The sequence below is a fragment of the Marmota marmota genome, unplaced genomic scaffold (genome assembly GCF_001458135.2).
Source record: "Marmota marmota marmota unplaced genomic scaffold, marMar, whole genome shotgun sequence".
NCBI lineage: Eukaryota > Metazoa > Chordata > Mammalia > Rodentia > Sciuridae > Marmota > Marmota marmota.
The window spans coordinates 67,636,221-67,649,338 of NW_026000174.1; the positions used below are offsets into that span (position 1 = coordinate 67,636,221).

At 42.7% G+C, this 13,118-nt stretch overlaps 1 long non-coding RNA gene across 1 annotated transcript in view; it reads right to left on the reverse strand.

Annotated features, from left to right (window-relative positions):
- The window catches only part of LOC125612157, a 24,043-nt gene extending 18,702 nt beyond the window's left edge, over positions 1 to 5,341 (reverse strand). The window contains exon 1 of the long non-coding RNA XR_007342500.1: positions 5,193 to 5,341. This is a non-coding gene — a long non-coding RNA (uncharacterized LOC125612157). The remainder of the gene's footprint in view (positions 1 to 5,192) is intronic.
- Between the last annotated feature and the right edge of the window lie 7,777 nt (positions 5,342 to 13,118).

A 13,118-nucleotide genomic window follows, 5' to 3' on the forward strand; every position in this document is an offset into this window, starting at 1 on the left:
GCGCTGCGTCAACCGCCGCAGCTCGCGGCCAGGACCGGCTGGAGCCGGTTAGAACAGGCAGCGTCCGCCCGCGAGCCGGCGCCTCACAAAGGGAGGGCGTCTCACGGACCTCGTATCCTTGCGCGGCGCGCCTGCAGCCCCTCCCCCGGCCTTTGTCCCCTGCGGAAGGGGCCGCAGCTGGCTCTGGGCTTCCGGGCGCTCCCCTCCCCCTCCTCTGAGGCCGAGGACTCAGGAAACGGAGGGCCCCGCCGCCGCAATTGGGTGCAAACTCGTGTTGGGGAGCTGCACGGGTGCCGAGATCTCTCCAAGAGCCCCTGAAGCAGCTCCAGGGAGAGTTCTGTTTAAATAAAAGTTCTCAAACCGCAATAAAAAGCTTTGGGGTTTACAAAAATCCTTTCCTTTTGCTGTCCGCCCCTCCCCCGCATAAGGCACGATCAGAGTGAAGTAGGGGATGATACAGAATCCGTGGAGCCACCCCCGGCGCCAACGCAGGAGCAGGGGTTTGTAAGCAATGGGGGTCCCGGAACTGCTTTCCCTGGAGGCAAGGCCGGCTCCTTCTGCGGGGGGACTTTGAAAAGGTGGCGATGTGGCTGTGGGTCATTGTGAGGCTGGAGGCTTAGGACGACTGAAGGGGGCCGGGAAGCAGGCTTAGGGAGGAAGGTGCAGGGGTCCGGCAGCGTTGACGGGGACAGAGCCCTCCCAGGCCTCCGCCCGGGACAGTCCCTACAAGTGGGTGTTTTCATGCCGTGACTCCCAAATAACCCGGGGGCTTCTCGAATGAGTCAAACCGTGTGCTGTCCGCTGAGCGCCGAGGCGCAGGGTTTGGCTCCGGGAGAAACCATTTTGTTCCTGCCGGTTCCTTGCTAACGCCCAGTTACAAAATGGAGATTAAGCCATTTCAAACCCAATCCGACCTTCCTCCAAAGGACTGTAAACTACCTACGGTACCGAGAAAACACGAAAGGTGGTTTTGAGAGCTAATTTTAGACGTCCCAAGGAATAGTTTCTGTGAACTTCTGGATAAAGGACTTAAATGTAATAGTCATTTCTTTAATTAGCCTAAATTGTAAGCTTAAATCTACTTGCAAGTGGTTCTTAAGTATTTCTGGGTATTAGTTTTCATTCAAGTTCCATACATTGTAAAGAAAAATCCAGAAAGTTTAGAAGTCAGAGTCTATTTTTAGTCCTGCAGAGGAACTATTTTTCCTTCCCTCACAAAGGTGGCGGAGGGCTACTTGGTTCCGGCTGTGTGAGTTGTCAGTGGCCTATAAATACGCCTCTCCCTGCCTTTGCGGCAGGCATTCAGGCAGCGAGCTCAGAGAGAGCACAGGAGGTGGCAGCACAGCTTGAGGAAGCGACAGATAAGTTTTTCTATCTAAAAGGAAAAGATAGTGACTAGGATAATTTTATCAGAAATAATAGGGAATAGCTTTCTAAAATAATGCTTAGCGTTAAGTTCTTAAAGTAATTTTAATGCCATTTTAAAAAGATTTTGAGGAAACTAGGCTTTAAAAGCTTGAGAAAGGAAGAAAGAAGAAAAGTGTTTGTACATGGCAGATTGAGGCGAAGCTTCTTAATAGAGTAAAAAAAGGATTTGAAAGAAGTTGTCTAGAGGATTGCAGAGTCCTTAATAAAAGCCTTTAGTTGAAGTGCAGCCGTGTAAACTAACATTAAAGCGATTTAAACAGAATCTAAGCCTCGTTTAAAAGAGTGAAGCTGTAGGTGGTGAAAAGTCATTTAAAAGTATAGTATAGGTGATAATTGGAAGGCTTTAAAAGGTTAAATTGAAGGTGGTTAAGATGCCTTCATGGCGGAGGAAAGATTGCATCATTCGAAGCCTAGTTAATCTTAAAAGCATTACTTAAAAAAAAACCCATGAAAATGGGAAGATAATAGGTTAAAAGCAATTTGGAGAAAGAAGATTAGAAATTTGAAGTGGAAAACTTTGAAGACAGAAGTACAGGAAGGTGAAGAAGAGATAGAGAAGATGTAGGAAGACAATTTTAAACCCACAAAATAGGAAGCAAAAGAAAACTAGGAGGAAAAAAGCAACTAAGGGTGAATGTACAAACCTTAGAAGAAAACTAGAAGATAGAAACAAGATAGAAAATGGTTGAAAATGTCAAGTAAAGGTATTTCAGATAGAAAATGCAAGAAGCTAAGACATCTGTTGGATACAGACATTCAAGATAGAAAAAGGTAGAAGAGAAGTTTGAAGTCGAATATTGGATAAAATAGAAGAACAAGGAAATTATTAGTAATTTTTTCAAAAAGCCCATCAACTTTAATTTCTGGTGGTGCAGAAATTAGAAGTCTCAGATGAGGGTGTTCAAATTTGTAGACGAGCCAATATAGAAAACGTTAAACTAGAAGGAAATTGGTTTAAAACCACATCAAAAAATTAAAAGGACTAAAGTAATTCTAAAAACTAAGGCAGAATGCTTTTGGAAGACTTGAATTTAAAAGGCTTTAGATCCAGTAGTTTAGTTTGCTTTGAAAAATATAAAGGACTTTGATTACTCAAGTATTTCAAGATCAAGAATAATGTGTTTGCATTGGACTTTGAGCTAAGATGATTTGTAAAATTATGAGGACTAGCGTTAATTGGCAGCTGACCCAGGTGCTACACAGAAGTGGATGCAGTGAACCTAGGAAGACAGGATTCCAGGAGCCAGTGTTTGAAGCTAGGACTGAGGAGCAAGCAGCAGTTCGTGGTGAAGATAGGAAGGAGTCCAGGAACCGGTGCGGTTTGGTGAAGGAAGCTAGGAAGAAGGAAGGAGCCCTAACGATTTGTGGTGAAGCTAGGAAGGCATTCGAGGAAGGAGCAGCCAGTGCGATTTGGTGCTGAAGCTAGCTGGCATCTTTGGCTTGTCAACTACCGTGGAGGAGGCGAGCATGCATTGTGGAGAGTAGCTAGCCGACCCTAGACCAGCATGGCAGTTTGCGAGGCTCCGGGGAGAGCGAGTGGTGTGGTAAAAGTCCGGGCGGTCGGTTGGCGATGTCGTTTATATTGTAACTTGAGCGTGGTAACTTTATTTACTTGTTTCCTAATGATAATGGGGGAGTTGTACCTCTGGAGAGGGATTTTCGTGGGGGTGTGTGTATGCATATAGGCCTATTTCCGGGTGTTGTAGGTTTTTCTTTTTCAGGCTTATGTTCTCATCTTTGTCTGAAGCTTTTGAGGGCAGACTGCCAAGGCCTCCAGAAATGGTAGATGGCAAGTTTTTTTTTTCCACCAGTGTGAAGGAAAAGTGAATTTTACAGAACATACAACTTCAAGCAGCTTATGTTTTTAGTTGGCAATGAAGTATTTGGTGAATAGATGACTTATTTTCTTTTTCCTCACCCTGAATTAGTTTTGTAAATGAGTCTGGGTGTTAATTGGGGGGGAAGTTTTTCTTTTTTGTGGTGGGGATGGCGAAATGTGTTTGAGTTTTTTTCCCCTTAGGTCTTTCTAGACTCCTAAAGGCAAATGACTCCAGGTAACAGAAAAAGAAAATCCAGTATCAGGATAATCAGAACACCACAGGTTTACAATTTCTAGAAACTAGATCCACGAGTAGCTCTCACTTTGGAGGAGCTGTCCTTTGGAGAAATGGCTGGTAGTTAACTCTTTCTTTCCCCCCTTAATCAGACTTCTAAAGTGTTTTAACCCCTTAAACTTGTTATTACTGAAAGTATTTGGGGATGGTCTTTAACAGGGAAGAGAGGGGGTGGGGGAGCAAATGTTTTCTTTCTAAGATTTTCCACAGATGCTATAGTACTATTGGCAAACTGGTTAGAGAAGGCATGTACTGCTATGCTGTTGGCACGAACACCTTCAGGGATTGGAGCAGCTTTTATCCTTGGAAGAGTTTTCCCAATTGAAGCTGAAAAGTACAGCACAGTGCAGCTTTGGTTCATAATCAGTCAACTCAGGAGAACTTCAGAAGCGCTTGACTAGGCCAAATGTTGAAGTTAAGTTTCCAAAGTAATTTAAAATACTCATTAAAGGGGAGGGGAAATTTTTGGCAATTAGTTGGCAGTGGTCTATTGTGGTTGGGGTGGGGGGGTTAGGTAATTGTTTAGTTTATGATTTCAGATAATTCATGCAAGAGAACTTTAAATACTTAGGATGGAAAACTAAAGAACTCTACTTCCAAGTTGGCAAGTAACTCCCAATCATTTAGTTTTTTTTCCACCAATTTTGGAATTGGGCATCCTGGGAAGATTTCACTGGGTGTACCAGTGCATTATTAATTTCGGCAAGGATAGTAAATCATGGTATGGTATCTGTTCCCCTGTGTAGGTCTTGGGGAAGTGTTGGATTGGGGGTTGGTCTAGCTTATTGGAATGACATTGAATAGCAACAGTCTTGGGGAATTTTTAAAGCTTAATTTTGGATATAGATGGTAGTGTGTGGTTCTCTTTTGGAATTTTTTTCAGGTGATTTAATGTAACTTAATACTACTATAGGAACTTCAGAGCAAAGGAAGTGGCTTAATGATCCTGAAGGGATTTCTTCTGATGGTAGCTTTTATATTATCAAGTAAGATCCTGTTTTCAGTTGTGTGAGCAAGTTTTTCTAGTGTAGGAAAAATTTTTCCTTTGGCAAAACAAGATGTAAAGGTATGAAATTTTGTGAATTGTATCTTAAACTTGTAACTATTTGTAAATCATAACTTATTAAGAATTGTGATACTTAAATGTCTCTTAGAGGGTGGGCATTTGAGGGAGGGGAAACCTTTTTTTTCTGTAGACTTTTTTCAGATAACATCCACTGAGTCATAACAAGCCTGGCAGTATGATGGCCTAGATGCAGAGGGAACAGCTCCTTGGTGAATGATAAGTAAAGGCAGAAAAGATTATGTCATACCTCCATTGGGGAATAAGCATAACCCTGAGATCTTACTACTGATGAAAATATTGTCTGCATATAAAAAAGAGAGCTACCAAAATTTAAAGTTTTATGGAATCTACCATTTAAAAATTATGGCTTATTGAGCTATGTTCTCAAAAGAATTGATGAGAAACATGAAGATCAAATGTCCATCTCAAAACACTGCTTTTACAAAAGCAGAATAAAATGGAAAGAAATGAAAATGATTATACTACATTGTTCCTGAAGTAAAAGAAGCTGAAATAATTGAGTTGGGATCAAGTGGATATGAAAGGAGGCTGTGCTGTGTGCCAATCTTTCGTTTGCCTCAGACAGGTTTCTCTTCCGTTATCAGAAGAGTTGCTTCATTTCATCTGGGAGCAGAAAACAGCAGGCAGCTGTTCACAGATAAGTTTAACTTGCGTCTGCAGTATTGCATGGTTAGGGATAAGTGCTTATTTATAAGAAGGTGTTGAACCTGGCACTCTTTCCTGACCCCTTCCTTAGGGGGGATATCAGGATTGTGAGACATTTCCCCATCTAGCCTTTTTAAATTGTGCCTTGTGCCTGTGGGCTTCCATGATGGGATGGTATACCTCACTCAGAGGCATTTGCACCATAATTCCTTAAAAGCCTCTTAAGTGACCAGTGCCTTAGTCATAATGCTTAATAAAACAAAGGAAATATTTTTAACATTGAATCTATAAAACCCTAAAAGGGATAGCATAATATACTGTTAAAAGAGTCAGCTATGTTAATTTTGATAAAATTTTCATGTTACCTTACAATGTATATCGTGCCTAAAACCATTAAATCGTATAAATTAATAAAATATTTTATTAGAGAATGTATGCTTTTAGAAAGCTGTCTCCTTATTTAAATAAAATATTGTTTGTCTGTAGTTAGTGTTGGGGCAATCTTGGGGGGTATTCTTCTCTAATCTTTCAGAAACTTTGTCTTCGAACACTTTAATGGACAAGATCAGAATTGAGCGGAAGACCGAATTTTAACTTTAAGGCAGGAAAGACCAATTTTATTCTTCATAAAATGATGAGCATTTAATTAATAATTCCAGGCACATGACAATAGAGACCCTTAAATAAGGAATAAATACCTTTTAGACAGGTGGGAGATACAGATCAGAATAAAAGGTAACTACACATTTTGTTTCCAGATAGCCAGGGGTCTATAAGTTGACAGTGATTAAACTAGAATAAGATGATTTTTCCACATTTCCATAGTTTGCATGTTAACTTTAAATGCTTATAATCATCTCATCAATTGTTGGCAAATGTTTTACACAATTCAGCTAGGCATTGGGGGCATGTGGGTTTTTTAAGAATTTTCCTTTGCAGAGGCTTCATTTCATCCTTCATGAAGCTGTTCAGGATTTTGACTTGCATATGAGTGCTTGGCTCTGCCTTCTGCTAGTGAGTGTGAGACCTTGCAGTGAGTGTATCAGTATACTCAAATTTTCCTGGAATTTGGAGGGAAGGGAGGAGGGGATGGGGCTTACTTGTTTTAGCTTCTTTTTTTACAGACTACAGAGAAAATGCAGTTGTCTTGACCTCAGGTCTGTCTATTCTTTTGGCAAGTAATAATGCAGTACTGTTCTGATCTGCTGCTATTAGAATGCATTGTGAAACGACTGGAGTATGATTAAAAAGTTGTGTTTCCCCAATGCTTGGAGTAGTGATTGTTGAAGGAAAATCCATGAGTGATAAAAAAGGCTGAGTGTTGAGGAAATTTCTGCAGCTTTAAGTAATCCATGTTTGTGATTGAAGCCAAGTACCTTTTGCTGTGCTGCTTTAGGTAAAATGCTTTTTGTTCTTTCTGGTAGGGGGGTGGGGGGACACTGAAGCCTTTAGTCTTTTTCAGATTCCACCTTAAAAATCAGTGACAAGAATAAATTCAAACAAGCAACTCTTCAAGAAATTTTACTGGCAAGTGGAAATGTTTTGAACAGTTCAGTAGTCGTCAGTGCATTGTCTTTGTGTGGGTTTCTCTCCCCCTCCCCTTGGTCTTAATTCTTACATACAGGAACATTGAGAACAGCAGACATACGTATGCGAAGGGCCAGAGAAGCCAGACTCAGTAAGGAAAAAATAGCCTATTTACTTTAAATAAACAAATCAAATATTTCATTTTAAATGTGGGGATTGGGAACTACTAGTCTTTCAGATGGTATTCTTCAGACTATAAAAGGAACTTCCAGTTGATTTCACCAGTGGACAAATTGAGGACAACAGGTGAATAAGCTTTTTCTATTTTTACATACAAAGATCAGTTATGGGTAAATGACTCAGTGTTGAACAGACTTCAGCTTTATGCTGGAGTCAGTAGCATGTGATCAAGTTGTGTGTTGGCCTTGGGGGTGGAGGGGTGAGGTGGGCGCTAAGCCTTTTTTAAGATTTTTCAGGTACCCCTCACTAAGGCATCGAAGGCTTAAAGTAGGACAACTGGAGCCTTCCTGTGGCAAGAGACAACAAAGCGCTATTATACTAAGGTCAAGAGTGGTTTCGGCCTCAACCTAATTTTTATTAGCAATGAGGACTTGCCTCAACACCTTTTGGCGTGCAGCATCCAGAAGAATGCTCCTGGGCTTACCTTAATATTTGAATAGCTGTTTTTATAGCAGCTTATGAAAAAGCCCAGATCTCAGTGGTGTTTGAGGGGAGGGAAAGGGGGAAAGCGGGCAACCAGTTTTCCCTAGCTTTTCCAGAACCTGTTTAAAGCAAGGTCTCCCCACAAGTGACTTCTCTGCCACATCGCCACCCCCTGCCTTTGGCCTAGCACAGACCCTTCACCTCTCACCTCGATGCAGCCAGTAGCTTGGATCCTTGGCATGCTGCATAATCGGTTTCAAGGTAACCATGGTGCTGAGGTCTGGTGGGTTGCACTACTTTAGAAGAGGCCGCTAATCTATAAATTTTTAACAGAATATTAAAACCACAGAAATAGCTGGTTTTTATGTATATACACTTATCCAGTGACTAAAACCAACTTAAACCAGTACATAGAGAAATGTCAAGAATGTAATATTGGGTGGGAACATGACTTGTCAGCTTAAGAAGATAGGCTTTAGCAGTGGAGAGGACTGCTGGGTGGGATTGCAAAAATTCTCTGCTAAGACTTTTTCAGGTGAATATAACAGACTTGGCCAAGCTAGCATCTTAGCGGAAGCAGATTCTCCAGTGCTCTTCAGTAGGGTTGTAAAAGGTTTTTCTTTTCCTGAGAAAACAAAAATTTGTTTTCTCAGGTTTTGCTTTTTGGCCTTTCCCTAGCTTAAAAAAAAAAAAAAGCAAAAGATGCTGGTGGTTGGCACTCCTGGCTTCCAGGACGGGGTTCAAATCCCTGCAGCGTCTTTGCTTAATTCTTAATATCTGTCTTTAGGAGGTGCTGTCTCAGAAGGTGGGAATGCCTCAGAAACTATACATAGCTTTTTTTTTTTTGTTAACACACATTTTTTAGTTGTAGATGGACATAATACCTGTATGCCTCATGCATGCTAGGCAAGCACTGTACCACTGAGCCACAACCCCAACCCTATACATAGCTTTGTTGTTTGTCTGAAGTCTGACTGGGTTGTAGATTGTTTTCATGTGAGTATCTGATAACTTGTCTTTTTCAGGTAATCCTGCATCTAGTGCTTGGATAAGCCCCATTTTGTGAAATAAAAAAACTGAAAAGCGCTATACCAGTGTGTTTCCTTTGTTTATAAGCCTTTTATGTTCAAATGTGCCATAACTTATCTGTATAAAGTACACTGAAAGTTCAGCCAGTCCAGTGACACATGCTGTAGTCGCAGCAACTCAGTGGAAGCAGAAGGGAAGGATGGTGAGTTCAAAGCCAGTCTTAGCAAAAGTGAGGGTGCACTAAGCAACTGAGACCTTGTCTCAAATACAGTAGGGTTGGGAGTTAAATCCCCAGCATCTCCCCGCCCCCCCCCCCCCCCCCTCATGTCTTGAGTGCGAAAAGATGGGTGATGGTAGCCTTGACTGCTGTTTTAATTTGTGGTTAAATAAACAACTGTAGGGATTACAGTGTAATATTTAAATAGGGAAAGGGACTTGGGGATGAAAGGTTGAGGGTAGTGGGAAGGGAATAAATTAACGTTTTGTGAAGTAGCAGTGGTTCAGGCTCTGTTCTGCTCCTTGTAAACACGGTCAGCCAACTACTCTGGTCACCAAGCTATTGGGTCTCCATAAACCCTATGATTTTGTGTTCTGTTGGGATACTGACAGCATGTTTGTGGGAGAACTGGCCTGTACCCCAGGTTTGGTGGTCCTCCCACTCTGCATCTACAATTACTTTTTTTTAACTAGGAATTGAACTTATTTTTAGGGCCTATGCTAAATTGCTGAGGCAGGCTTTAAATTTGATCCTCAGGCCTAAGCCTTCTGAGTTGCTGTTAATTGGCATGTGCTACCACTCCTAGCTCTTCACCTCCAACTTCCCCTCCTGTGTGCTCCTTCCTGTTGCTGCTCAGACCCCAGTCCTGGAGTGTAATGCCCATTTCAGTAAATCAGCCACACCTTGGAGAGGTTGGGCAAATGAAGTTGAACCCAGCACCCTCCCAACCCAGGGGCAGGGTGTGGACTAGGGGTGGCAGGCCCTAAGCAGAGACATCTTTGAACACAGCAAGGCCTTGCCCAGTGCATTTGTGCACACCTGTAATCCCAGCCTGACCACTTTGAGAGACTATCACCCTAGAGCTGAGGGTGGAGCTCTGGGTGAGAACACCTGGGTTCAATCCCTTTATTGCCGGACATTGGCAAAGGTGAAAGGAAACTGCTGGATTTGAATTCTAATCCGTCTCCAATATGTGATCCTCTGCCACTTTTCTCAGTGTCAAGTGCCCTCACAAGGAGAAAAAATGGCTGACAGGTCAGTCAGGTTTGCAGACCAACTCTGACCTTTTCCCTTGAGGTGATATAATGGGAGGGGGGACCACCTCTCCCTATTTAGGGGAGAAGTGGAAGTAGACACCGCATAGCACCCTGTCCTGGATAAGGGTCCATTCTGAACTGGTGTACAGCCTCAGGGTCTTCTGGAGTAAGTTCCTTGTATTTCCAGAACCTTCAGCTCTGAAGGAACAAAGACTTACTTCACTATAGAACAAATTAGTATGAGCAGGAGCTTGGAATTTGCTAAGGGCTCTGTGATTCCTAGTGTTGGCCAGGATTGGAAATGTAAAGACACAGATAAGAGTGAGCATAGGAAGGGGCAAAAAAGTACTAGCCCAGAAGCCACATCCACCATCTGAGTGCAAAAAGGGAAGGGAGAGCTAAAATTTCCCAGAAGGTTATGCTCAGGTCAAAGGGCCTGATTTTAATATAAACAGACCCCAGGTATGTCCTTTTTTGTGCTGCTCTTGGTATACAAAGGGCACTCACTTTTTTGGATTTCATTTTAATAATCCTGAATTTAAACAGCCCCACTATTCCCTAGCCTCTCCAAGCCCTTCCTCTCAAGGCCCAGGCCTGGGGCCAAGGGCTGGTTGGTATAGACCCAGCAGCAGATCTCTGGTTTTAGTAAATGGATAAAATTGGGAAAGGAAGGATTTAGGGAGAAGGGAGGCAACAGGGTTTAGGGGGAAATTTAGGAGGGTCTACCTGGGTTGTTGATTCAGAAGTCCTGAAAATCAAGAAGTCGTGTGTCAGATCCTGGATCCTGGCTCTCACCAGGTGGCAAACTTTGAAAATATAGCCTCCCCTGTCCAGGCCTCCGTTTTCCCACCTTTAAGTGGGGATAATGCCTTGTGTGCCAGGAAGAGTAGCCTTGGATCCAACAGGAAATGACTGGACTTTGCTTCCCTCTAGTGGATAAATGCGGTATTACACAGTCCTTGGACTATGTCGTTAAAATAATTTGGTTCAGCAAATATTTATTTTGCTGAGTAATATTCCATTGTGTGGATATTCCATAATTTTTCAGTCCATTCACCTGTGAGTGTAAATTTGAGTTGGTTCCAGTTTTTTGGAAGTTATGAATAAAGCTGCTATAAATATTTCTGTACAAATCGGTGTGGAGAGTGTGGGGTTGTGGCTCAGTGGTAGAGCGCTTGCCTCGCACCTGTGAGGAACTGGGTTTGATCCTCAGCACCACATAAAAATAAATAAGTAAAATAAAGGTATTGTGGCCATCTACAACTATAAAAATATTTTTAAAAACATCTGTGTGGAGATATGCTTTCTTTTCTTGCTTGGGTTGCATGCTTCTCTTTTATAAAACCTGAGAATCGAACCCAGGGCCTCACATGTGCTAGGCAAACACTCTAACACTGAGCCACAACACCAGCCCATGCTTTTTTTTTTAATGAACAGAGACTGGGGGTGTAACTCAGTGGTGGAGAGCTTGCCTAGCATACATGAAGTCCCTGGGTTCAATCCTCAACACTATTTATTTGTTTTGTTTTTTTTAAAGGAACTTCTAAAGTGATTGTACCATTTTTGCATTCCCAACAACATAGGGAAGTTCCAGTCACTGTACATTTTCACCATTACTCGGTGGAGACTTGAATTTTACCTATTTTAGTGGATGTGTAGTGGTATGTTATTGTGATTTTTTTTCTTTTTTCTTTTTTTAGTGTTTCTTGTCTTTATTTGGGGTGGGAGGGAGACAGGGTGAGAGAAGGTTGAGAATGGGTGACCTACTTTTCCTCAAACAGGAAGTACTGTCGTTCTGTGGCAGGTTCACCTGAAGGGACATATTGCATTTTAACAGCATCCACGACTGTTTTGTTGAATTTTGAAATGAGAAATTTTTTGTTCCTTTTGACACATAATGCACATTGGCATTAGGTGAGTGGGTCTGGCATTTGTAAGGTGGACTGGCAGGAGTGGTTGCGTGCGCTCTGGCTGGCCCAGACTCATCAAGGGGCGGCTTGGCAGTGGAGGCAGTGGGCAGGGGCAGAAGACTCATCACAGGAACAGTGACTAGAGACGTGGGGGGTCAGGAGCAGGTGAAGGACAGGGCAGGCCAGTGCTGCAGACTCCAGGCAGGCAGCCTTTGAGGAGGGACAGAAGAGTAAGGATGAAGACAAGCCCAGCCAGTAAGGTCTGGGGGGGGAGGCAAGGAGGGGAGGTGCCAGGGGCTCTAGATGGAGCAGTGAAGGTCTTTCAGTGACTGCTCTCCCCAGATGCCACCAGGGGTGATGTGCAGTGAGCGCTGCCTGGCAGGGGAAGGCTAAACCCAATTACAACAGCAGGGGTCAGGCTCTGCTGGAGACAGCGCAGTACCTCCAGCTCCCGCAGCTGTCAGGCCCACAGGGACACCAAGGGCCAGCTGCAGATTTTTTTATTTTTTCTTTTTTTCTTTTAGTTCTGGGAATTGAACCCAGGATCTTGTTCATGCTGGGCAAGCTCTTTACTACATTGAGCTCAAGCCCAACACTTTTCAATTTTTTTTTTGAGATTGGGTTCCACAAAGTCTCCCAGGATGGCCTGTAACTTGTGATTCTTCAGTTTTAGCCTCCTGAGTTGCTGGGATTGCAGGCATGTGCCTCTGTGCCCAGGGTTATTGTGATTTTCTGATGGTTTCATTTACATTGCCCTAATGACTAGTGAGCTGAGCATCTTCTCCTGTGCTTATTTGCCATTTATATATTTTCTTCCATGAAGTGTCTATTCCTTTTTTTGGCCAACGTTGTAATTGGGATGTTTATCTTTTTTGGAGTTGTAACAGCTTTTACATGTTCTAGATACAAGTCCTTTGTGACATACATGTTTATTTTTTGTTTTAGTGTCTTTGGAGAGTGGCAGGCTTTTAGTTTTTTTTTTTTTTTGGGGGGGTGTATTGGGCAGGTACCGGGGATTGACCTCAGGTGCACTGGACCACTGAGCCACATCCCCAGCCCTATTTTGTACTTTATTTAGAGACAGGGTCTCACTGAGTTTTTTAGAACCTCGCTGTTGCTGAGGCTGGCTTTGAACTCTCTATCTTCCTGCCTCAGCCTCCTGAGCCACTGGGATTACATGTGTGTGCCACCATGCCCAGCAGAGAGTCGCAAGCTTTTTTTTTTTTTTTCTGGAACTGGGGGTGGAACCCTCTACCAACTAAATGAACTAACCCCCCCACCCTTTTGTTCTTTTATTTTGATTTTTTTTATTATTAGTTGTTCAAAACATTACAAAGCTCTTGACATATTTCATACATTTGATTCAAGCGGAGGATTATGAACTCCCATTTTTACCCCGTATACAGATTGCAGAATCACATTGGTTACACACCCACTTTTTTACATACTGCCACACTAGTG